At 34.8% G+C, this 26,600-nt stretch overlaps 1 pseudogene; it reads left to right on the top strand.

The window, feature by feature from the left end:
- Positions 1–698: 698 nt before the first annotated feature.
- On the top strand, positions 699–24,468 carry LOC149556467 (uncharacterized; annotated as a pseudogene).
- Positions 24,469–26,600: the final 2,132 nt, after the last annotated feature.

Here is a 26,600-nt window from a genome sequence, read left to right as displayed (position 1 = left end):
CCTAATTTATTGCAATGTGCTCAAGCACCTTATTGTCAAATTTCTTCTCTGCATTCTCAATGAGCTTCTCTTGACCATAAGTGTCCTCATTGAACTTATTCATAGCCTCTTCTAATTGTAACAAAATGTGTTGAGATGGATCAACATCAACACCTATAGCCTCAATAATTATGTTTTTGGCATTCTCAATTATTGTGAATTCTCTGTCTCTCTCTTCTCTTAATTGCTTCTGCTTGGCCTTTTTCTCTAAAAGCTGACTGAACAGTCTCATTTCTTTGGCTGTGGCAGTGTCCAAATCTATCTTAGGGATAACAATTTCTTTATCCAAGTCTATATCTTCATCAATTGCCTTACTAGTAAGCAAAAGTTTTAGAGGAGTCTTTGGTTTTACTTCAGTGATTACTTCCTTGGATTTAGAAATAGAGACAATAGTTGAAGTAGCTAGACTAGCAAAAAAGACTTGAATTTGTCCAACTAGAGGAAAACTGAGAGAAGTACCAACTGTGTCCAAAATTGATGTGCCTCCCAAAAATGATGTACCAATAGGTAATGTACAAGCTAGAATATTTACAATTGAAGAACTAACTAGAACAAAAATTGGTGTAGTTAAAGCTGTGGTAGAAAAAATTATAGAACAAACTGGCAAACTTACTATACATGGTGCAGATGAAGTTGATACAATTGTAGAACTGGTAGCTATGCACATTGCTGAGGTGGATTGCTATGGTGTTGATGAAGAGGGCTGCAACTCGGTAGATGAAGTGACTAACACTTCCATTGAAGATACTTGGAGCTATGAGGTGGTAGGAGTAGATGATATTTCTGATGTAGTTGCAATCAATCCTACTGAAGCTGATTCCAACCCTGATAATGTTGCTGGCTTAGGTGGAGAGTGAGGAAGGGAAGCAATGACTTCTGCTGCAATTTTCATTGGGTCACCTTCTTCATCTACTTCCTCCTTGTCTTCCTCTTCAGCTTCTTCCTCTTTCTCTTCATCATCAACCTTTAGTGCCTAATAGTCTTCAACATCAACAATAGCACATGGAGTGTTATCATCTTCTTCATCATCACTATCACCATCATCATCCTTGATCTCAACTAGATCATCACTTGGTTTGTGTAGATGGTAGATATTCTTCCACATGTTTGTTGCATCTCTTACAACATGCATAATGTCTTTGATTAAAATCAATCATGTGTGGAATCTGATCATCATTTTACCTTCATTATTCTTTATGGCTACCTTTACTTCTACATTAGTAAGATTTGGCAATAGTTTCCTCAAAGATTGTTCATAGATATCCTTGGTTGTTTGTGCAGTAGATTCCCACCTTGGTTGTTGTCTTACTAATAGCTCCTTTGAGATTTGAGGAGCAATCTAGTCTAGGGAATACTTCCATTTTCCCATTTTGGTGAGTACCAGCTCCTCAATCTGCATCTTCTCAGCATCATTTCTAGTTTCAAAATGTAGAGCCTTGAAGTTTGTGATGCCAGCTCCTTCTTCCATTTGTTTCAGCCTTTCTTGGAAGGTAAGTGGGGGCTTGTTGAACATAACTTCACCTTTACTTTTGCCTTTGCCTCTCCTAGTGAAAATAAATGTGGAGGTCTTTGGTGGCTTGGTAATAATTACCCTTCCCTTCTTCTTTGTTGGCTCTGCCTCCTTCTCAACTTCTTGCTCTTCTCCTTCTTCTTCTTCTTCTTCATCCTCTCCTTTTCCCTTGGTAAGCATTAAGTCATAAGTGGTAGTTTTCATCTTAGCTATCTTTCTCTTGCCTTTGATGATTGCTTGAGGTAGCTTGATTTCCAGTTCAATTATGGCTTTTGCCTCATCATATGTGCCAAATACTAGTTTCTTAGGGTCTATAGGTTCATTTACCAATTCTTCAATGATGGCCCTTATTTCATCAATATTGACCTCATAAGGGAGAGCTTTCACCCATGCAACTCGGGGCCTAACTGCATGAATGTATGCCCTAGCATAGTCAACCATGAAACATACATCATCTTTATAATCCTTAACAAGTTTAGGAGGAATCCTGAACCTGTTGTTAATCCTTTCTTTGAAATCTTCAAAATAATTGTCCATTATGTTGTCAAAATTTACACCCATTTCTACAATAAACTCATTTATCTGATACAAAATGGGAACATCCTTTCTCCATGCAACAAAACCTTGGGATGGAAAGAATTTTTGCACATAAAAGAAAAGGCATGTTAACAAAGAACCAAATTTACAAGGATTGTTCTTTGATGTGTGGATGTTGTCCATATTCTTGTTTAATTGTTTCAGTAGTAACTCTAATAGATCAAATTCCATGTTTTTCTTCACAACTTTAAATGCTAAGTCCATTGCCTCACATGGCATGCTGTTTAAATGATTGGAACTATAAATCTTGTGGGAAATTACATGAATACCAAACCTCATCTCTACATCAGAAACAATGTTGATTTTCAAACCTCTATCATCCCACTTGGCTAGGGTTTTCTTCTGGAGTTCATCTCAACCTAGGGTTTTGGTAGATTTTTCTTTGCTCAGTATGGAAAGGTTAGTAATCTTGTGAATCATCTTTTTGGTTATTGTTGGTGTAAATACGTACTTTACTTATTACACTTACTTAAGTTTACTTAGGTTAATGCATTAGTTTATTTTATTATTTTTATTTGTGAGACACTTAGGAGTTTGCGCACCTTTTGTGTTGTCATGTAGACAACACAAGAGTATGCAACTCTATTTAAGCACATGGTGTCTACAACACTATTTTGCATGTCACACCCTTGTAGGCTTATCCTCTCATCACTGCACTTACTTCAGTGCTTAATGGAGGATAACCCATATCTAGTGGACATGTGCTTGGTTGTATGACACATCATGATGCTAACTTCTATGCATTCTAGAAGCTCTCCTGAGGCCTTTATATTTAGGCACTCCTAGTGTACTCTCATGATGAACTAGTTATTGAATACATTGTTATTCTAATCATACTCTCTCTTGGTCTACTGTGTGCTTGTGTTTGAGTTCTTAGTTCCTGGGTGAATTTTTCCCTTAGGAAAATTCTTACATGGTATCAGAGCAACTTGGAGATTTTCTCATCACAAGCAGTTCGAGACCTCTTGCTTGCTTTATCACCTCAGCCTAAATCCAGAGTGCTACAGAAATTGGGAGTGTCCAATGTCAGATCTAACCTCGCCATTGCATCTGAAATGCTGAACCGATGAAAATCGACTATAAGCACACCTACCTTGGCCCATAGTCGACCGTGAGGCAAATTTTTTTTGCAAATCAGAACCTGGAGGCCCCGATTTGCGATATGGGTATGGTCATCATTTTCAAATTTGTGATTTAATTTTAATTTGGATCTGTTATTTTTTTCAAAAAAAAAATTTTGCCCTTCGAGCGCATAACAGAGAAAAAAATTTCAACAGACCTAGGCAGTGACACCCCGGATCTGCCATTTTTGGAGGCATTTATTGATTGGTCGTAGGGCATTTTATTAAATCTACAGGCATTTTATCAAATCGGGCATCGCACTGCTAAATATAATGAGTGCCCTCTTAACCAAATGAAAGAGCACTTCTAAACTTCAGGGACAAATTTCCCTGGGTCCCTCCAACTGCCCACTTTTTGACAAGTTTCCCACACATCGTGGGTTCCTTAGAATCAAGCACCATGGCATTAATGTTTTATCCAACGCTTCAAACCCACACTGGATACATGTGGGATTATATATTATAATCCCGACGCCATTTTCAACTCTGTGGCCCATGTTGTGTTGTTTTTCGGTGTGAAGACTATCGATCCAAGTGGATGCGCAGACATTTACCAGTGTCAGAATTCTCATTTTTGGCGTTAGCATTCTCATTTTTTGGCCACGCGGGTATTTTTTGGCACGCAGACTTGGTGGCCTGTCCTCTCGCTATCGAAGGTTTTTTGGCAACTAAATCTCACGCAGCATTTGAAGAACTCTAGCACTCGCTGCTTTGAATCTAGCACTGTGCATTTTCGATGGCAAATTGAAGACTCCGGCCGCATCTGTCCTTCCCTAGCAGTGATCTGAGGATTTCACCATCTTCTTTAATTCTCGGCAGTGACTGCACGATATTCCAACAGCCTATTTGGCTTTTTTCGATGCCCACAAACTTGTGATTCCAACACGCATTTTCCCAATCTCTGGTATGCAAAGAATTTTCAGCATCTTTTTTTCAAAATATGGCTTATAGAATTTTGTGACCATAGACTTTCTTTTCCATGCATATTAAACCTATAGACAGTCTATCGCCACGCGATAGAATTTTATTCGTTAAGTCGCTGACTTAGCAACCTGTGATGCAGTCAGCCACATCAGCCAGAGATCCTTGCCATGCGGCTAAGACTGCCACATCACCACATGGAACTTAGACATTTACCACATCATCATATGGATACAACATGTGTCATCCGTGCAGTATGGATAGCTGAGTCATCTGACATGTCACCAACTGGGCTGTCTTTTTTGCTAACGTCATCATTTTGCTATCTTAAAATTGACGGTCGTTTGACTGTCATAACATGGTATTTTATAACTGTGTTGATGGTCATTTGACTGTCAAATTTAGACTCGCATTTTTCTCTCCAAACCCCTCTCTAGATTGCTTTTTAGTTTGGCAGCCTGACTTTGTGAGTTGATATCTTAGACATCCAAACTTCGATTCAGGTACAATTTTTTTTGAAATCAGGTAGAATTTCTTGAATTTTTTAGTGGTGGTTTTTTTTCTAATTTTGGTGCACAAATTTTGTAGAAATTGCATTTTTTGGTGACTGTACCTGCATAATCCAGTGTTTTGCAACTTCAAAAGCTCCGTACAGGCACATCTAGTAACTTTTTCAGGTTCTATTTTTTTTTAAAGTGCATTTTTTTTTGTCTACTTTCCAAATTTGAAGTCAAATTCTAGGGTTGTGTGGACCAATTTCTCACTTTTAGAATTAGGCCTTCTTTGGCATTGTAAAGCTTTGATTCCTTTTCAGAATTGTTGCAAAAATAAGCTACAGTGCTTAAGTGATAGATTTAAGCCTCATAAGGCAGTTGTAAAAGCAAAATCAGAAAGTCCACTTTGTTCATTTTGACAAGTGGCCCATTGTAAATGCACTACTTATAAAGTGGCAACAACATCTTTTTTGGGGGCATCTTCTGATTGAGTGAAAAGGGGGGGTGTATACTGTGTTTTTGTGTCTCTCTCTTGTGCTCTTTTCATTTCTGCATCATGAATTTTAAATGTCCTCCTCTAACTTCACACAACTATTCTACATGGAAAGATATTGCATGGAGTAGGTTAATGGAAAAAGGATATAGTCTTTATGTTGATGGTACAATTACCAAACCTATTGATGCTAAAGAACTCATTGATTGGAAAAGACAAGACCAACAGGCTTTAGGTGTTATTAGGAGTTGTGTACATGGGGATCTTCTCTTTCACATTAAAAATTATTCAAATCTAAGGAAGCTTGGGATAAACTTGAACAGTTGTATGGTAAAGTGGATGATTGAGGATGATCTACTTCTCTTGGATCCTAAGAATTATGACACAATTCAGGATTATATCTTTAAAGTTAATGAGTATAGGGCACTTCTAAAAGATTGTGGAAATCCCATGAAGGATGACAAGTTGATTCATCACATCCTAAAGAAGCTACCTTTTGAGTATGCCAACTTTGTTTCGAGTTTCAATACTCACAGGTTAATCATGGGATTTACTTACCAAAATCCTTCCTTTGATGGATTCACAGACATGTTGATTATTGAACAATCTCACTTGGTGGAATTTGGACTTCTCAAGTTATTTAAGACCAAAGCCTTGGTGGCTAGTGATGCTCATAAATCTAGTCAAGGGGGTAAAAGCAACAACAACAAGAAGTAGTGGAAGTAGAAAACACAATCTGAGACACAACATGACTCCTCTCAATAAGGCAGTTATTCTTCCAACAAGAAGGGAAGTAATGACAAGAAGGACAGACTCTTTTGTGCATACTACAAAAAGCCAAATCATGACAAGCATCATTGCAAGACAAAAAGAATCGATGAGTTAGAAAACCTACTCAAGAAGAACAAGATTCACGTGCCAAGTACTTCCAAGGATTCTACTCCTACCTCTTCCAAAGGTAAAGGTCAAGCATTTATGGCAAACACAAGTTCTTCTTCAGAATGGATACTTGACTCAGGTGCCTCTTACCACATGGGTTCTTCAAAGGAAGACTTTTCTTCATTGAAGTAGTCAAAGGTACCACATATCTTCATGGAAGATGATGCTAAAATGGAAGTTGAAGGGAAAGGACATGTGGAAATGGAAGATGGGGAATTCAAAGATGTTCTCTACGTTCCAAATCTAAGCTCCAATCTCCTATCAGTTTACCAAATCACTCACCTTGGAGATGGTCATAAGGTTGAGTTCCTTCTTGATTCAGTGATGGTGCGAAGTCTCAAAGATGATTTATTGGTAACAGTTGGGAAATTCAATGATGACAAGAGGTTATACTCCTCCCACTTTGTTCCTAAGAGTCCTTCTCAAGCCTTGTTTACTCACTCTACTTCAAACATCAATTTATGGAATGAGCGGTTTGGTCACCTTGACTTCCTCTCTCTTCAGCAACTTTGCTCAAAACACATGGTTAAAGGTCTACCTAATATTAACTTTTCTAAGGGAGAGTGTCTATCTTGTTCAGTGGATATAAATCTCAAGGAGAAGTATGATAAAGGGAAGTCTTCTCGAGCTCCAATTGTTCTTCAACTTGTTCACATGGTATTAGCAGGACCCTTTGCAGTGACTTCAGTCAGCCAAGGCTACTACATACTCATATTTGTTAATGACTTTTTGAGATTCACTTGGGTCTTCTTCCTTCATCATAAGAATGAAGTGGTTCATAAGCTTCAAGACTTCAAGACTCATGTTGAACAAAAGTCAAGGAAAGCCATCAAAGTATTAAGGGTGGACAATGAGAACAGATATGTTGAAAAATGACTTAAGAACTTTCGCAAAATTAAGGGGATTGATCTTCAGAACTCACTAGCATTTAGTCCACACAAGATAGATGTTGTAGCTATGAGGATTAGGACTCTCAAGACCATGGCAAGTTGCATGATTAAGGCCAAGTCTCTCAATCCTACACTTGAAGTTGAAGCCATTAGCAACGCTACTCACATACTTAACAGATCTCCTCATCCAGCCTTAGATGGAAAGACTCCTTTTGAGGCATGGTGCGGAAAAAAACTAGTTGTGAGTCACCTTAGAGTCTTCAGTTGTCCAGCATGGGCAAACCTATCTTCTATAAGTTGCAAGGCACTGACACCTAGGCCTTGTACCTTTATCGGTTATGAAGAAAATGTGAAGGCTTACAGACTTATGGATCCAGAGACTCATGAGATTTTTGTGGAGAAGGATGTTCACTTTAAGGAAATTTATACCAGCTTGTCCTCTACTCCTCTCCACACTTCATACACAGTAGAAATTGATAGTGACACCAACGATAGTGCTTCAAAAGGTTCAGACACATGGGGTTCTATCGACAGTTGTAGTGAGAGGTCACATCAGTCTACTCCACATGCTTACATTGCCACAGTGAAAAGTCCATCACAACATGGTACATCTCGTCTTCTAGCTCCAGCTTCACTTGACTTAGGAGACAGACTTAAGGACTTACATCTTCTCATTGATGATGATTCTTCTATAGTTGTTGCGAGGGCTCACTCTGACCCTCATGTCCATTCTCTACATGATCAATCTGAATAGGTTGGCATGATTGTGGATACTTATGGACATCAATTAGTGGAGGTTTCTTTGTCACTTGAGGAGACAGCTAGTTCAGTGGAACAAGTTCAATAGACATCCTTGACCGATTTGCATTTATTCTTTTCAGCACTGTTGGAAGGGGTGAACTTCAACATTAGTACAGGGATACTTGAGCAAGTTTCAAGGCCACCATACATCTTCAGGAGTGTACCTTTGGCATTGTTTCTTCCTAAGGGGAGGAACACCATTTTGCATTCATGGACTAGCTTCTTCATTGGAGTGGCTTTCACTTGTTGGCATTCTTCTTTTGGGGGAGAGCCTATTCTGTCTCTCTTCCTTCTTTCATTCTCTTATGTATATACTGGATGTATGTTGTAATGGGGGGGTCTTGATTACTCCATCCATCGACACATCCTCTTTCATCTCTTTTTTTGGGGGAGGGGTTTTCCCATGAGGTTTTCCCTCTTTCCCCGCTTTATGGGAGATTTTCATTTTCATTATGTACATGGGTACCTAATATGGCCTAGCAGCCGGGACCCATTATGCATCTTCATCCTAGTTCGTAAGCTTAAGTGCATTCCCCTAAGTTGCACTTAAGGGGGGGTGTTGATGTAAATATGTACTTTACTTATTACATTTACTTAAGTTTACTTAGGTTAATGCATTAGTTTATTTTATTATTTTTATTTGTGAGACACTTAGGAGTTTGTGCACCTTTTGGGTTGTCATGTAGACAACACAAGAGTACGCAACTATATTTAAGCACATGGTGTCTACAACACTATTTTGCATGTCATGCCCTTGTAGGCTTATCCTCTCATCACCACACTTACTTCAGTGCTTAATGGAGGATAACCCATATCTGGTAGACATGTGCTTGATTGTATGACACATCATGATGCTAACTTCTATGCATTCTAGAAGCTCTCCTGAGGCCTTTATATTTAGGCACTCCTAGTGTACTCTCATGATGAACCAATTATTGGATACATTGTTATTCTGATCATACTCTCTCTTGGTCTATTGTGTGCTTGTGTTTGAGTTCTTAGTTCCTGGGTGAATTTTTCCCTTAGGAAAATTCTTATAGTTATCAATGCAGGCTGCTCTAACCATAATTGACCATTGTGTAAGTGGCCGAGAATATACCTAGTCCATTTTATCTAAAAACTTCTTGGGAAGTGTGTGATCTGTGTCAACCCTTTTGTTTCAAGATGCTTGTGCTTGGGTTTCAATGAGCCATCAACATGCATTTCTTCTAGAGAACTATCCATTTCTAGGGTTCCTACCTCTTGAATTGAACACTTAAAATGAGTGTAGATATCGTTAATCCAAAGTACCTTTGGAAAAATTTGAGATTACACACCATTAGGGTCGAGTGCCTCCACCACTATTGGAACTAGTTTGAAATTCAGTGCTTTCCACTCTACACCCTTGACCAACATCTCTGAACCCCTTTTCACCTTACTACTACTGGTGCTTCTAGATGCCATTGCTGCTTGATAAGTGATGGAAATTTTTGAACAAATTCCTTAGCTATAAATTTGCTCAAAATCACTTGGAATCACCTAAGTGCACCTGGAAATCTCTTTGCTCTATGAATACTAAAGATGTGGTGAAAAAATGAAGTAAAATTCTACCCTTTTCAATGGAAATTCTCCATTAATGCTAGGTACCATACTGATGTAGTGCATGATAGACTATCATCCACTCATTAGCTCGATAGAAACTTGTAACTCGGCTATCAAACAAAACTTACATTGCTCCTGACCTATCTCGGTTGAGTCTGTGACTAACCTTGCTTGATATGAACTAAGCTCATGTGATCCTTTTGTATCTAAAATACTGATTTGGATCTTCTACTTTCTTCCATTTGAAACTACTTGAGATATAGCTTGAAGATGCAGTTCTAATCCTTCCTTAGAAGAATCTAATTGGAAATGGTGGAGTTACACATTTCTTGAGTGACATAGCCATCATTTGGACTATTTTGTTTAGTAGATTTAGGAATCCATTGCTGTCTCATCTACTTCCTAATCTTGTCAGCTTTAGCTTTCTTCTCATCTTCAACTCTTCCTATGTTCATGCAGTTTTTAGCTGTATGGCCAATTCTAATGCATGTACAACATCTTACTATTGAATCTCTTTTTCTTAGGTGATGCCTTGTGTAGTCTATGCCAATGTGTCCATATTCTCCACAATAGTGACATCTACACCAAGTATTGTAATCCCAACCAAATATTGCTTTGATAATTTGTTCAGCTAGATTGAATGGTTTGGATCTGCACTCAGATGCCTTATGACCTTGTTTCTTGCATTTGTGACATTTACCTTCAAATTTTGGTTTCTCCTTGCATTCATTAGCTTTATGACCATGTTTACAAAAATTGTAGCATTTTCTATTGAATTTTTCCTTTCCATTGCTCCAACATTTTTTTGATGTATGAACTAACTTACCACAATGGTTGCAAGCAGGTCTTTGATTCCTTTGGCTACCTTGTTTGGAAGATTCACCTTCTTCTTTGTATCCAAGTCCTGCTTTACCTTTTTTGTCTATGAAGATTCTACTCACTTTTTTGATTCAATTGATTCATGTCTACTTGTGATTTCATCATCCTTTCATTGATTTTCTTTTCAGAGATTAGATCAGCTTTCAATCTTCATTGATCTATCTTTCAGTGATTAAATCATTCCTTAAGCTTTCATTTTCAAATCTCAGATTTATAATTTGTTCATTTGCATTGGAGAGCTGATTGATAAGACTTTCTTGTTGAAGGGTTTGATTTTGATTTGCATTGTTCCTTACCTCCAAGTCTTCACTTGCCTTATTCCTTTGTTCCAAGATTTCACACATTCTTATTGATTGAACTTCTTGTTCTCTTTTCAATTTTCTTACCTCTTCTTGTAGAGAGCCATTCTTTGCTAGGAGTTCTTTGATTACCTCATTTTCTTCATCAAAACTACTTGATGGAAAAAATTCTTCAATCTTTTCTTCAACATACTGATGGTCATTCATTTTTTTTGCAAGTTCCTTCCTTCTTTTCAAGGATTGGGAAAGATGCTCCTTTGCTTCCTTGAGTTGAGCTATGGCCATTTCTAGATCTAGCTTCTCATTCTGAATAGCTTTGTCAAGTCTAAATATCTCCATTGTCATTGATCTTTATTCAAGCTATCAAACTTTATCCTGAGAACCACAAAGCTCTGATACCAATTGTTGAAAATAATCAAGAATAGCTAGGCTACTAAGAGGGGAGGGGTGAATCATTAACCTCAAAACTTTAAATCAATTCAGCACTTAACCATATAAATCATTCACCATTCATTTATCTAATCTACTACATGCATGAGAAGAGATAAACATTCATAACACATGAACATTGTATTTTGGTGACCCAAAAACCTTCCAAATAGAAAGTAAAACTGGGGTGGGGATGATACCCACAAAAATTTACTACTATAGTATAAAGTTGGCCTATTAGGGTTTAAATTGACCACTTCTGATGATCTTCCCTTTTAAGAGAAATTTGGACTACTAGGTCTACCTTGTTAGAGATTTTTCAAACATACAATGAAGTATGCACTATGTTAGGAGGTTTATACAAAGATTGTTAAGTCTACCCTATTAAAGGATTTGGAAAACTAATTCACCTGTTAGGATGAAATAGTAGATCTAACTTACAACTTGATTGTTGAATAGATTTTGATGTATAGATCACCTCTTGTGACTGATATGTCTTTGTTGCTCCTTAATGACCTTGCTAAAAGCTCTACTCTATTGTAGATTTACATTCACTCTTCTCAAAACATTACATGTCCACTCCTTAACATACTCATGACAATAATTAATTAATTACACTTCAAATGATACAATACATCACATATATACCATTCCAATAATTACAATTGCAAGGTTGGCTAAAACACAAGTAAACAAAATATAACTAAGTTGGCCAACAATAGAAAAATCGAGCTCTTCAAGCTAACTCGGTGACCTTCTCATACACGGCATCCACTATATTACTTGGCATCATCATGCACTCAGTGGAAGTAGAAGCACGGTCCATACTAATCACATGACATATCTTGGAACTTGATAACAATTGGAGACTCGGTAGATATAGTGTCACTCAATAAATACTAAAACCTTTGTTTACCTTGCTGTCACTCGGTAAACACTACACATTCATTACTCGGTAGAAATTGGCTTCATATCATGCAAACTAATGACTAGATAGACACTGTGAAGCTTGGTGACCATTATCTATTCGGTGAACACTATAAGCTTGGTAAACACTGTTGAACTGCATATTCACTCAATAGCTTCAGGAATACTTGGTGTGAACTACTTAATTGCTAAACTTACAAGGTAACCACTGAATGCTTGGTATAAACTATGGATTGAGTGATGAGCTCGGTATGCATTCAAAATTGAATAAGTGTTGTCACTAATAAAAAATTAAACATAATTCCAACACTAAGATGATATTGTAGTTAATTAATTCTTATTAATCTTCAATATAAGTTATTTATAATTGATGTACTTTTTTTTATAAAGGTGGTCAAGAGTGGGATGCAATACATTTGTATATTGCAAACAATCTTGATTGGATGATGGTATGGATTGAACGATGTCAACAAAATGGTTGCTCATTAACATAGGAAGATGTTGCTTTATTGGTTATATAAGCTCATTGTAATGGAGATTCCAATGTTACACCGATGGTAGTTGATCTAGTAAAGGGTTAAAGAGGTGGAGAGGTACATACAAATTTACTAATGATCATAACTCGACATATGTTTTGTATCAACTCATGATGCAAATAATTTACACATGCTTCAAAAATTGTAGATCAAGCACCACAAAGCTATGTACTATCATGGCCACTAATTTTGCATTAAAAAGTTGGATGACATAAAGAAAACTTGTGATTCTGGGATGACTACAATTTCTGAGGTCACCAATATATCATCTAGAAATGACATACATCCTCAACAATCTCAAAATCAATACTATGGCATCTTGGATGATATAATTGAGTTCAACTTTAACTCCTTCGAAGTAGTTTTATTCGTCATCAAATGGTATAGGTTACGACTAAATCAAAATGATCCAGATAGAATGATTATTGAACATGATAATGGATTTGCAATGATTAATACAAGGTCATTTGAGCCAGTTGGAGATGAGCCCTATGTTCTTCCAAGCCAATGTGAGAAAGTGTTTTACTCAGAGGCTCCACATAAATAGGGTTGGTCATTTGTTGTTAGATGTGATCCAAGAGGAAGGCTGATAACGTATAATGTTATGGAAGAAGAAGATATTGAAGATGATGAAGATCAAGATGATGGTGATGACGATGATGGTGATGGTGATGATGATGGTGGTGGTAGTGGTGATGATGATGGTGATGGTGATGATGGAGATGATGATGGTGATGATGGTGATGATGATGGTGATAATGATGGTGATGATGGCAATGATGATGGTGATGATGGTGATGATGGTGATGGTGATGGTGATGGTGATGATGATGATGATGATGATGATGATGATGATGATGATGATAATCAATAACATAATTGAAATGATCAATGAAATGATTGACATGATTTATTGCTTTCAATTGTAATGCTTACATATTTATTGTGTTCAATTCTAATGATTACAACATATGTTATTTATAATTACCATGAATGTTTATATCGTGTCTAATTATCACCCTTTTTGCAAATAGGCAATTGACTATAGACATCATCACCCCTTCTGTTGACAATCTTACATTCCATATATAAGGTAAATTTGTTCATATTTACGATGTTGCATATTGTTCATGTTGTCTTCTAAGTTATTTGTAGCATACGCATATCATGTAATTTTTAGCTAACATAAGATAAATGATTAACATATGCAGGAAATTTGATTACATATTTATTGTGTTCAATTCTAATTATTACAACATATGTTATTTATAATTACCATGAATGTTTATATTGTGTCTAATTATCACCCTTTTTGCAAATAGGCAATTGACTATAAACATCATCACCCCTTCTGTTGACGATCTTGCATTCCATATATAAGGTAAATTTGTTCATGTTTACGATGTTGCATATTGTTCATGTTGTCTTCTAAGTTATTTGTAGCATACGCGTATCATGTAATTTTTAGCTAACTTAAGATAAATGATTAACATATGCAAGAAATTTGATTACATATTTATTATGTTCAATTCTGATGATTACAACATATGTTATTTATAATTATCAATGTTTATACTATGTCTGATTATCACCCTTTTTGCAAATAGGCAATTGACTATAGACATCCTCACCCCTTCTGTTGACGATCTCGCATTCCATATATAAGGTAAATTTGTTCATATTTATGATGTTGCATATTATTCATGTTGTCTTCTAAGTTATTTGTAGCATACGCGTATCATGTGATTTTTAGCTAACTTAAGATAAATGATTAACATATGCATGAAATTTGACCCCTTTGGCGTGGATCGTGCACAGTGACATGGATCAGCAGGTATAAGTCAATAAATAGACATAATTTTATTATATTCTTCTTGTTTATCATTGAGTACGTATGTTATAAATAGACATATTATAGAATCATATAATGTATATATAGACAAAGAAGGTTCATATAGAAATATAATTGTATAATCACTTTCAACTTACTGCATTTTATATCTCTCACATATAGACAAAGAAGAACTACACGTATGAGTCACAACTTGATTATTCTATATATATATTATTTAAATATTATCAAATTTTCATTTGATGGATTGCAGGAACCACCAAATAGGTACTTGTCATATCTATCTACATTGAATGAGGGAAATGAGGAAATGGTAGATGAAAGCTCTATATGTAATATGACTAAAATAGGGAGATCAACTAGAGGTCAAAAGATTAGAAAAAAATTTAATAAATGTAGGAAATTTTTCCTTGCTAATGGGGGGTCATGTTCTTATGATGATGAGACCAAAGGCGACATCAAGGTGCCCTTTCGATACACACACATTGAGAAAGAATAGGTACCCAATGAGTTACCTCCAATTAACACTAATTTTTGTATTAATGAGAGGATATATCACATTGCTCCATCCCCATTACATGGTTTGGGCCTATTTTTCATGGATGGGATAAAGGTATGTTACAAAAAAAATTCAAATTGTTCAAGTATGTTAGTCCATGTTACAATTATAATAATTGGATGCAGATTGTTTGATATAAAAAAAGTATGTGTAGGTATGCACTATTAGCTAATTATATACAATGGAAATAAAATGATCAAAGTAAAAGATTTTTTATGTACATTGATAGAGACCAAAAGAAATAGGTAATATTGCAGGTTTTATAAATAGTATGTGACCTTCCTCAGCTAGTAAGCAACCCAATTTCATATTTGAGGCGCGTGAGGAGAATGAAGTTTTTGTTTGTGCAATAAAATCAATAAGTGCAGGGGAAGAACTACTAATAGATTACCATTTAAATTGCATAGATACAAATAAAGTTAATATCATGAGGGTTGTAAGTACTATATACCATTTTATTAATAAGTTTTTTTTTTTTCTATCTATTGCTTTTAGTTAGCTGAAGTTTTTATGTTTAATCTTTGTGACAGGACGATATGGATCCACACATGATAGAGGCTACGAGGATGCTACTCCCACCCATTCTTTAGCAAGGGTAAACCTTACTGAAATTGTACAAATTAGATAGTTGAAAAAATTTATATTATTATGTTATTTTATTTATGGTTTTTGAGTTTTTATGATAGTTTTACTGATATTCCTCTCACAATTTGATGTTCAGGATAGGAGAAAAGCACCTACAGTAAGTACAGAGCCAATAGCTACCCCTTCTGATGATGATAATATAGAAAAACCAAATGTAACAATTATGTTGAAGAAAATATAAATTTATAAATAATGAGAATTTCGGATGAAGCAAATATTCTATCAGAGGAGATGATGAAGAGGCTATCTGATTTGAGAGTGCAAGCTCTTCGTTATGAAGTAAGCAGTAATGAATCTTTAGTTATAAAAAAAGTTCAATAAAGATTTATATTTCATAATCTTTTATGTTGTGAAGTAAAATATGTAATAGGTGTTCTTGTTATAGGATTTTTTGGCAACTAATCCAGAACCTAGTCAAGGACAATGCAGTGAGGTTGGTACTAGCAGAGCTCCGACCGCCATTGGTAAAATAATCTTTTAGTTGACAAGTTAAAAGGAATTTTTTATTTTGAACATTCAAAAACTTCTTAAGTTAACTCTTACTTTTATTATTTTAGAATTTTTTTGCTAACAATGTATTGTTCAGGTCATCAAGTGCAGGAGACTCCTAGGAGGTTGACGGATGTCCATACGAGATTGTCAAGTGCAATGTTGGCAACAAGGTGACGTCCAACTTGTAAATCCTTGTTTTGCTATATTTGGTTTTGTGTTAATTATGAGTTGATAATTTTTACTTTAATCTTGGGTGCATCACATAGTGGATTTTTTTTTTGTGGTAGGAGATGCACCGTCTGCTACGCCAGATACAGATTATAGTGCATGTATTGGTGATAATTCACCACCATTTCCTGGAGCTACCCATGTTTCTAGCACGGGAGCTATGTAGACATCGTTGTTGATTGAAAATGATGAATCGATGCCTTTAAAATGTCCTAAGATTCTAGGTACTTTAAATAATTATTTTTTATATTGTAATACGCATTTACCTATTCATAAGAAGTTTTGGATTGATTATTCCATTACATTTTTTGTAGGAAATGATACATTTTATAAGAAGCTTTATGACCTCACACTGCAAATATTCAGGCCCACGATATGTACAAGGTGGAACATCATAAGTAAACTAATTTTATCCCACTATTTTGTTTTCATATCATTAATTGGTGCAACATTTTTCCTTTCATTCGGGTCTTTTCTTTTACTAGATATATATAACAATTTTGTGTTTTTTCTTAAAAGGTGGAACTTGCAAGAAAAAAATTGAAAGATCAGCTCATCAAAGATTTAGAGCATGAGTTTGGTATTAATATTTTTGATGAGAAGAAAATTTTAGAAAAAGCTTGCAAACATCTTAAGATTGTGATGGACTCATATAGAAAGAGTCTTGTCTAGAACCTGAAGTATGAGCATCCTCCCTTTATTGCAGTGAGGGAATGAAATGAGTTCATTTTGGATGCAAAGGAGAAAGGGGATGCTCAAAGAGGAATTACACCAGCAAATGCGAGAAGGTATGCAATAGTATTAACTACTAGTACATTAATGTAATAATGCACTAATTAGTATTGATCTTTATATCTATATCATCTAACATATTTCAAACTTTTCATAGGTTGCAAGACACATCAAAGGCAACAAAGGCCGGGCTAGAAAAGATTGGGTAGCATAGACTTGGCTATGGGGGATATTCTAAAATCAAAGCATGAGTTGTAAGTAGTAGTAAATGAATTGTAGAGAAAAATAATTTATAAAATGAAAATAATTTTGTTAATTAATAAAAAAAATGTAGGGCTCTGATTTTAATCTAGAGGCCATAGAAGAACACAAAAGAATTGCCTTCAAGCAAGGCTATGCAGCCATGGTTGAATGCCTACATCAAGCTTCCACTAGCCCAACCGAACAGTCTCCTACATCATGTGCATAGGTAAATATGCCAAAAAATATATTATAAAATGAATACTTGAGCAACAATCTATTTGATAATAATGTGCATGGCATTGCAATGAAACCTGTGAATCATGACATAGATCATATGCCACATCATGAAGCCCCTGATGTGCATTGTACTGTTTATGGAGGTGCTCATTTGCTATTTAAAACTAATTATGTAATTATTAATACATACAATTTAACATCTTTAATTGAACTTGGTGTAACCTTTTTGTGTATATTTTAGAGGATATAGAATCATGTTGTGTTGAACGAGTGTCGAAGGATGTTCAGACTAATCAGCAAGTAGATCATGTCACACATTCAAGTAAAGAAAATATATGTTTTGTTCTTTTAAATTATTATTTTTATTTATAGTTCTTTTACTTAAATTAAAACTTGTAATTCACTAATATAAAATGGTGTAAATTTAACTCATGAAGTACTTTTTATTGCAGTGGACCCCTCTTTGGTGCAGCGGCCTCATGTTCCTAAATAGATGAGGGGGAGACATGTGTTGCAATTAGAACCAGTAGAGGAGGAGGATGACAAGGGCATTGATATTCCTCTTAGAAATTTCATTAAAAAAAATAGCAAGAAACCCAAAAAGAAATTATTGTTGTGTGTTAATGAATTTTATGTGTTAATGAAATATTCATGAATTTTGTGTGTTAATGAATTTTGTGTTAATGAATTATTCATGAATGTTGTGTGTTAATGAATGTTATCACGTGATTATAATGATTGAATGTTATATTTCAAAAATGGATGAATGAATGAATGTTATTTAATGTTAATGGGGAATTCAGAGTGATGTTGGGGGGGAAGGGGCCAAATGAGCTTCCACCTTCACGTGGTTGGCCTTGTTTAGTAGAGAATATTAAACTATTCTCAAAACCAAGTGAAGCTCAAACTTTAAAGATAAGCTTATAGTTAATAGTGACAACCAATTAGCAAGTCCAAATGAAGCTCTTCATTATAGGTACCTTTTTAGTTTTTAAAGCACAATGTCATGTTTTAATATTATGTAGTTTTTTTTCTTAAGTCAAAGTATTCTTTTACTATAAGAATGTAATTTATGACCATTTTAGTAACTATTCTAACGTTGCTTTATGACAAATCCTATTTTGGCAAAGATGGTGATAAGTGGTGCTATCTATTCCTTGGGAGATTGGATTACACAGTTTTGTATCTCAAAATCATTTGCATGTGGTAGAAATGCATACTTAAAACCATTTCATTCTATATTTAAAAACATTGATGACACTCTAGACAAAAAATAATGCTCATGTTGTTGACTTGGCAGTGCTATGAAGGCAAACCAATTTTTGAATTTGAATGAACTTGGATGTTCAAATCTAGTCTCCTTGGATTTAGTCTTCATGGTTCTTTGTCTCATTATTACTATCATCCTGGTGAGGTAACACCTTTTCCTTCTTTCTTAGTCTCTTACAGTTCATACTTGTTTATTTTGAATAATTTTTGAGTTCCTTGCAAAAATGGTATGACAAATAAATATGGTTATATAGGCTCTATTTCCTTTACATGAACTTGATGTTATGATTTATCATTTGACATTTTATTATTTTGATGTTGAACTTGAAGCATATGATGATACGATGGTATGATTATGATGCTATGATTACAATTTTATGGTGATTTTGTTGTTTATATGATATTATGTGACATTCTAATCTAGATTCATGCTTATAGCCTATATCCATTCATAATGTTTCTCCAAATCATCTGTTTGTTGTTGCATCTTTTCTATCAATTTTTCTGCCATCTTCTATTGAGAGTATGGAGATAAGTAAGATCAAGATTCATGAACTTCTAGATCTTACTTTCTCCTTGTGGACCTTGTGTGAGTAGACATGCAAAATTTGAAGAAGGATTTAGATGAGCTATACTCTAAATCAATGCCAATCTGAAGTAGATATTTGGCTATGATATCATGACAACCAAAAATCCTTGGTGAAGGAGAACCCACTCCACCATCATGTAATCAAGGAGCTCACTAAAGTCATTAGGACCTCTAACCATGCTTGGGAACATTAGTTTTGTCTTTGGATCACATTGTAAGACCATAGTTCCAGGATTGGCAATTTACAAGCCCCTGGCTAGCTATTGTTCATAAATGATCCCATATCTTAGGAATAGGTGTTAGCATGGTTATTTTTCATGTTTTTCATGTTTAGATCCATTAGGGATCACAAAATAAATTCTTGGACCAATTTTGGTCACTAGGGGCATTATAATGCACAAAAATGCAAAGTTGGTCAAAAAGTTGCTTGACAACTTTTGAGCAACTTTTTAAAAAATTGTTAAACATTCAAAATCTCTTCCCAAAATGGCTAGTCAGTTCCAACCAACCTTGTAACTATATTATATAATTATTGATAAAAATTCCCAATCTATTTTTGAAATACTCAATGATAATTGGATCTCTATATTTGTAGACTGGCCTTTTCTGCCTGCAACTTGGTAATCTGTTGGTGGATGTTCCACACGATTCTAGCAGAGGCATAGATTGGATCTCTATGCTTCGCATTTTCTTCATAGACCATGTTGTTCACTGCATCTCTCTCATCTCCATTGGAATTCCTTCCAGCATTTTTATCATATTACTCACTCCAAATACTCTATGAGCCTCTATATACCCAGCCTCTTCGCTTATGTATGGAACAAAGAAAATGTAGTGTTCTCTATTAATATAAGGTTTGAATTTGTAGTGTTCTTATTTATCTTGGTTAATTCTATCTTAGGAAAAACGTCTTATATTTTCCTTTAGATTTATAGTGGAGGTTTGGTGAGGCCACTGATATATTCTAGTCCTTTTATGTAAACAAAAATATACATGGGGAGGCAATTGAATCAGTCTTTTTTATCCATATGTATGGCATTATTTTTCTTTGATTCTATCCACAAAGTTACTATGTTCCAAACTTGGTGGTAGGAAAGAGCTAATAGGCTCAATGATTAATTATGTTTTAATATTATGTCTTGGATGCTCTTGCCAAGGAATTGATCAACAAGCAGCCAAATAAGGGGTTATAGTTATATATCATGCACATTTCTTCCTCCTTCCCATTGTTTTGTATGAAATAAATCATGTGATGTACAAAATAATGGTGTGGAGGTAAAAATGTGCACGATACCCTAAGTCTTGCACCGAGCAATTATGCTTTAGAATCAAATTTTGGGTAGTTTAGAAGTCTCCTATGAGAGCAAAGCTTTTGCAATAATTGGCATAGCCCATCTAAATTTCTACCAAGCGTTGGTCTCAATTTAGATGAACATTTCTTCCCTTTTCCATCGAATGTATGGTACCACTATAGAAAATTAAGGGGTGTTGGTCAAAATTTTGACCAACAAAGATCACACATTTCGACGATAGTTGGTCAATTCTGTCATCCATGGTATGGCACCACCATAGAAGATTGAAGGGATCTTGGTCACAATTCGACCAACAAAGGTCACAAATTTTGATGATAGTTGGTCATTTTTTCCGTCGAAGGTTTGGCTTTATTGTCTAAAAAGTTAAGGGGTGCTGGTTGAAATTTTGACCAACAATGGACGCAAATGAGGAAATAAGAGTTCAGGTTGGACTAAGAAAATTGACAAACCTCTTGTCGGTAAGTTGACCTCTTTAAAGTCAAAATTTTGACAAATAATGACTGTGACAAAAAATTGACTAAAAAAGATCGATGACAGTTTTAGTCATCTATTTGACCAACTGTGGTTAAAATTTTGACCTTTTCTCATTGAAATTTAGGGCTAAATTTACTAGTGAGTACATAGCCACATCATGGATTTTGGATAAGAATGTGCTTTTTTTTTTGGATTGATGGTAAGGGGTAGGTTTTGGGAAGATCCTAAACCCTTGTCCATGATTCTACTGCACGTTTCTACAACACACTAAATACTACAAACTCCATCTCTATGTATCTGCATTCTTCTTGCATCCACTGGCATTATTTGGTTATAATCCACCTGCAAATGAAGTTCTAAGACATCCATTGATCGTGCCTACACTATCATCTCCTTGGGGAGAGCTCAACCTCAAACTCTAACATTAGAACCAAGCAATCTAATCACTTGACCACACTCTATTGAAAAATGAAAGGCAATTGATCTTTAGATGTTATGTTCTATATTTTAATATTTTATTTGTAATTTTTTAGTTCCATAGATCCTACATTGCTTTTTTTTTTCCCCATTAGATATTAATAATACTTTAGTGTTTCAAGAGACCAAGTTTCTATGACAAAGTTTCCAATAAAACCTAAAACCCAAGAAAGCATAATAGTTGCTCAGCTTTCTCACCAAACTTACATGCTCAGCTTTCTCACCAAACTTACAAACTTCTTGCTCATTGCTTATAATATGCACATTTATTTATAGAAGGAGATTTGACACTATACTTCTAGTCTCTAATTGCCTGAAATAATATTTCTATATTGTATATTGTATTTGCCTAAAATACTATTTATTGACTTGATTTTTGCATTGCATTGCACTCTTTGCTTGGAGGTTTGACACTAAACATTCCAGATCTTTGTTCTAGTCTCTAATTGTTTATGATACTTATAACCATTTCATCATTGCATAAGTTAGCATTAGTTGTATGGAATCATAATGTGATTTTCTCTTTGAAGCTATTGTTTTCTATTCAATTTCATGCTTAAAACAGGCTAAACTTGTTTTTGATGTGGTTGAAGGTTTGAAAGGAATGTGAGATGGATTCTAGTATGGAAACAATTCAAAGCTCTGTGGAGAGGGTTTTTTTGGACTGAGGCAATGTAAGTTAATTTTGTCTTTCATACGACCCAAAACTTTAGGTTCAGAGGCACCAGACATCACTGGGAAGGTTCCAAAGCTCTCAATATCTCCCTTGTAGCAAATTCCACAAACCACAGATGTGTTAGAGAGTTGCAAGGATTGCTCCAAACCCTCTAAAACTCCTAGCCTTGCCATTGTTTTAAGTGTGATTGCTTTAATATCTAGAGGAATTATGGTTGGTGTGTTTATGTTTTCATGGTTTCGAAGATGCAAACAAAAGATTAGTAGTGCTTATGAGAGAGTAAAGAGTAGGTTAAGCACTGATAATTTAAAGGACATTAGCAAGAAATGCATCACTCCTTTGATTAGTCTTGATTATTCAAAGGATTGGGATCCCTTTGCACATGACCTACAGAGCTTTAGGTACAACCTCGAGGAAATTGAATCTGCAACACAATATTTCTCTGGAAAAAAAATTTCTAGGAAGGAACAACTATTCTATTACTTACAAAGGGGTGTTAAGAGATTGATCTATTGTAGCTATCAAACCCATCAATTAGATGAGTTGGAAGATAAAGGAGTTGGAATTCCAAGATGGCCTTAAGTCACTTTTAAAACTTAGGCATGCAAATGTTGTTAGATTAAGAGGGTTTTGTTGTTCCAAAGGCAGGGGTGAGTGCTTTCTAGTTTATGATTTTGCACCTAGTGGAAATCTGTTGCAATTTTTGAATGCAAAAGATGCGAAGCATCTTGATTGGTCTGCAAGAATGAGGATTGCACATGGTATTTCCAAAGGTAAATTCCCAAACCTAATTTTTAAGGGATTCTTATTTCCTTCCTTTATTTTGTCAACATAAATGTATTGGCAGCACTAAACAAAAATGTTAGTTATTAACACCTTTTTGATACAAATACTATGGAGTCAATTCACCTTGACCTACACCCTCATAATGGTATTATACTAATAGACTTTACTCTCAATTGGCTGGTCAAACTATCAGAATGTATTTATAACTATAGAATAAAACATCAACATCCATTGACTAGGAGCAATATCCTAAAGGCTAAAACTAGTAGGCTGCCTGATCAATTGGCTAGATCAATATAGCAAAATGTATCATTTGAGTACATTAGAAACATTTGCTACTCCCCTGACTAAGAGTATTATCCTAGCATAGTTCTCAGATCATAACTATATATATTTAAATTTTAAACGTATCTTATATGTCTTTATGCATAGTTTTTGGTTTAACAAGTCCCAGGGTTATTGGTTCAAACTTCAACAGAGTTTCATACAGTCTACATATCTATTCTAAGTGACAAGTATCACAATGATGATGTTAAGTAGATTAGTTATCAGAAGTATTATTGACTATTTCCTATTGAAGTGGTGGGCACCTGAGTAATCCTTCATAAATGTTGACCATGATGCTAGCCAGATAAATAATTATTGTTTAGTAGTTTGCTTCTTTGGATGAATCCACCAACATAAATAAATACATAAGTTTAAATCAATGTTGATGCCTCTTGGAGAAGCATACATGTTAGCTACATTGCCCTATTCTGACCAGATTTGACCTCCTATAATATTGTCAATGAAACATTGAACATTAAAAAGAAAGTAAAACTTAACATACACATTTTAGTTACTATTGTTGTTAATTCTTCTTGGTCTTGTATGTAGTAGATGCTATATTTATAGATGCATTTTGTAGGTATTGATTATTTGCATGAAGGCATGGGCAAAGCTATTATGGATTAGAACATCTCATCCAAGAATATTATTCTTGACCAACATACGAATCCTCTTATTTCAGATTGTGGGCTACACAAGCTTTTAGCAGATGACATTGTATACTCAATCGTCAAATCTTCTATAGGAATGGGATGCTTGGCTCCAGATTACACTATGGTAGGTTATTTTATAGAGAAGAGTGATGTGTATTCTTTTGGAATCATACTCTTGTAGCTTATAACAAGTGAGAAGATAAGCTCTATAATAAGGCCTCTTGTAGAGATTGGGAAGCTTGAGGAATTCATTGATATTAATCTAGGTCAAAATTATTCAAAAGTGGAGGCCTTTAATTTGGAAAAACTTGTATTAGACTACACCTCTAATTTTACACTCTTCGCAAGTTATCTACTTGTAATAGCTGGAGTAATTTTGTCCATTCAAATAGTAAGAAAAATTAGTCCTGCAATAAAATGTTGTTGCAATTTCATAAATACTAAAAAGTTGATAGTCTAATGGTATCATTTAAGGCTATGAGCTTTTCATTAAGCTACTCTTGCATCTAGATTTATTCTCTATATAAATATCCTATTTTAGCTATGTTCTTTATATAAATATCCTTTCTTTCTATCATTTGTTACTAATTTAGAAAATTCTCATTACATTTATGTAACCTGTTGCATCAACTATAAATACTTTGGCAGGTGCATTGTATAAGGTCTCCTGTGCTTCACTTGATTAGGAAATGAAAGAGATGTAGCAAGCTTGTTTTGACTATTTAAGTTTGGGAGGCATTTTTTCAACTAGATCTATGGCCCTACTGTCTGGCCTCAATCCATGACCATTGAACTTGGTTGTACATTTCTTTGCAATAGTTGTATATGGTGTTGGCTGACTACTGTTACCTTTTCCTTCACCAAAACAATTCTGGCTTGGAGCCCACCTAATTTTTGTAAGCACATGATTATTCTATCATGATTTTATGAACTCATCAATGCTTACCTTTTAAGCATGCATTCTCTAATAAAAAATAGGTTATTTGAATTTCTTGGTTTAAAATTCTTAAAATTGAGTTCCCTTCTTAAAAGATACGAACTGGAAATCTGGCTAATATTTTAATTGGGATTTTCTATTCAATCATTTTTCAATTGGATATGAAATGTTACATGTCTATAATTCCCCAAAAATACCAATGGTATTTCCCAGAAGAGTTGCTTGTGAATATTATCTACTACTGTATATTTACTTGGATAAATACATAATCTGCCTATTATGTTTAAAGTCTAATACCTAATTTTTCTTATTATCTTGCCTTCTTGACTAGCAAACTTTTCAAAGAAGCATTTCACAATTCAATGCAGCCTTTCTTTCATCCTTCTTTAAAATGTCCCTTCAATATCATTTCAAAATTAAATAAATACTTATAAATGTGATTTTTAACTAATAAGCACTCAAAGAATAGATAAAATACATTGGCAAGAAGCACAAATGACTGTTGTGCACAATTTGACTACAATAGGTTCATAAGCATAAGAAGATGCAAGAGTTGGCCAGTTTCAGTGAGAAAGATTTGGAGCTGCAAATTGTCTATTGAAATCTTGAAATGGAAACTAAGGCTTTAGAGGAGGCATAAGTAAAGTGGCAGGTGGGCTAGGACAATGATACCCACTTGTAATATTCAAAAGTTTAAGAAAAAATGTTCATGACATTTGTTGGTTGCTCTAATGTTGTTCCTATGTGGTGATGGTGATTGAGTTTACTACAACGATGCTTGAGACTGTCTTGTAGGAGCAACTATTTATACAAAGATGATGTGATGAGATAGCCATAAGATTTGTGAGTTGACTTCAATGACTCTCCCATGTTAACTCTTGAATAAAGGAATACAAGCCCATATGATCTCTTTAATGAATCAAGTGTAATAGAGAATAGTTTAATGAACTCAAATTAGTGATCCATGCATCTTGGGGATGATCATCATCTTGAAATTGGAGTTAAAGTGAGAAAGTTGATCTTTGAAGAGTGTTCTTTGGATTTTTTGCTAAACCTATTTGATAGCTAATTATTGTTCTACTTACTGAATTGGTCAATTTAGTCCTAAGTTTGATCTCGAGGCTACAAGCAGAATATAATCTTTTGATAAATTGCAGACATCCTGAAGAACTTGTTCAACACTGGAGGAAATAGAGCAACTACCTAACAGAACTTTTGAACTTTCTAATTTCTTGTTTTAGACTCATATCATGTGGAGACTTGAATATAGGCACTTTTATCATCTATACACATATTCTTAGAAGTGCAAATCAATATTTGTATATGCAAAGAGAATAGAGAAGATGCAGATATATATTGTCTAATCTATTAGGGTTCATGATTTTTTATTAGCACTTGTGATTCGCTGCTATCATATGCAAGCCCTAGTGTAAATTTTAATTATTCATCTTGATTTAAAAGGTGAAATTAGAGCTTGTATCCTCATGATTTTTCTATCTAGTTTGCAACAATATAACAACTTTGTAGTTAGGGTCATAAAATAAGGTGACCAATGGCAACCTAAGGATTTTTAAATTTGGTCTCTGTATGTTTAAGCTTTGGCAGTTTTCGTGTCATTAATCTTCTTGGACTAGGCCCTTGACTTCTGTTGAAGT

The sequence above is a fragment of the Cupressus sempervirens genome, chromosome 5, assembly GCF_028749045.1.
Source record: "Cupressus sempervirens isolate cs-2001-9-10 chromosome 5, ASM2874904v1, whole genome shotgun sequence".
NCBI lineage: Eukaryota > Viridiplantae > Streptophyta > Pinopsida > Cupressales > Cupressaceae > Cupressus > Cupressus sempervirens.
Note: the sequence above shows the minus strand (reverse complement) of the source record. Positions and strands in the feature narration are given on the sequence as shown.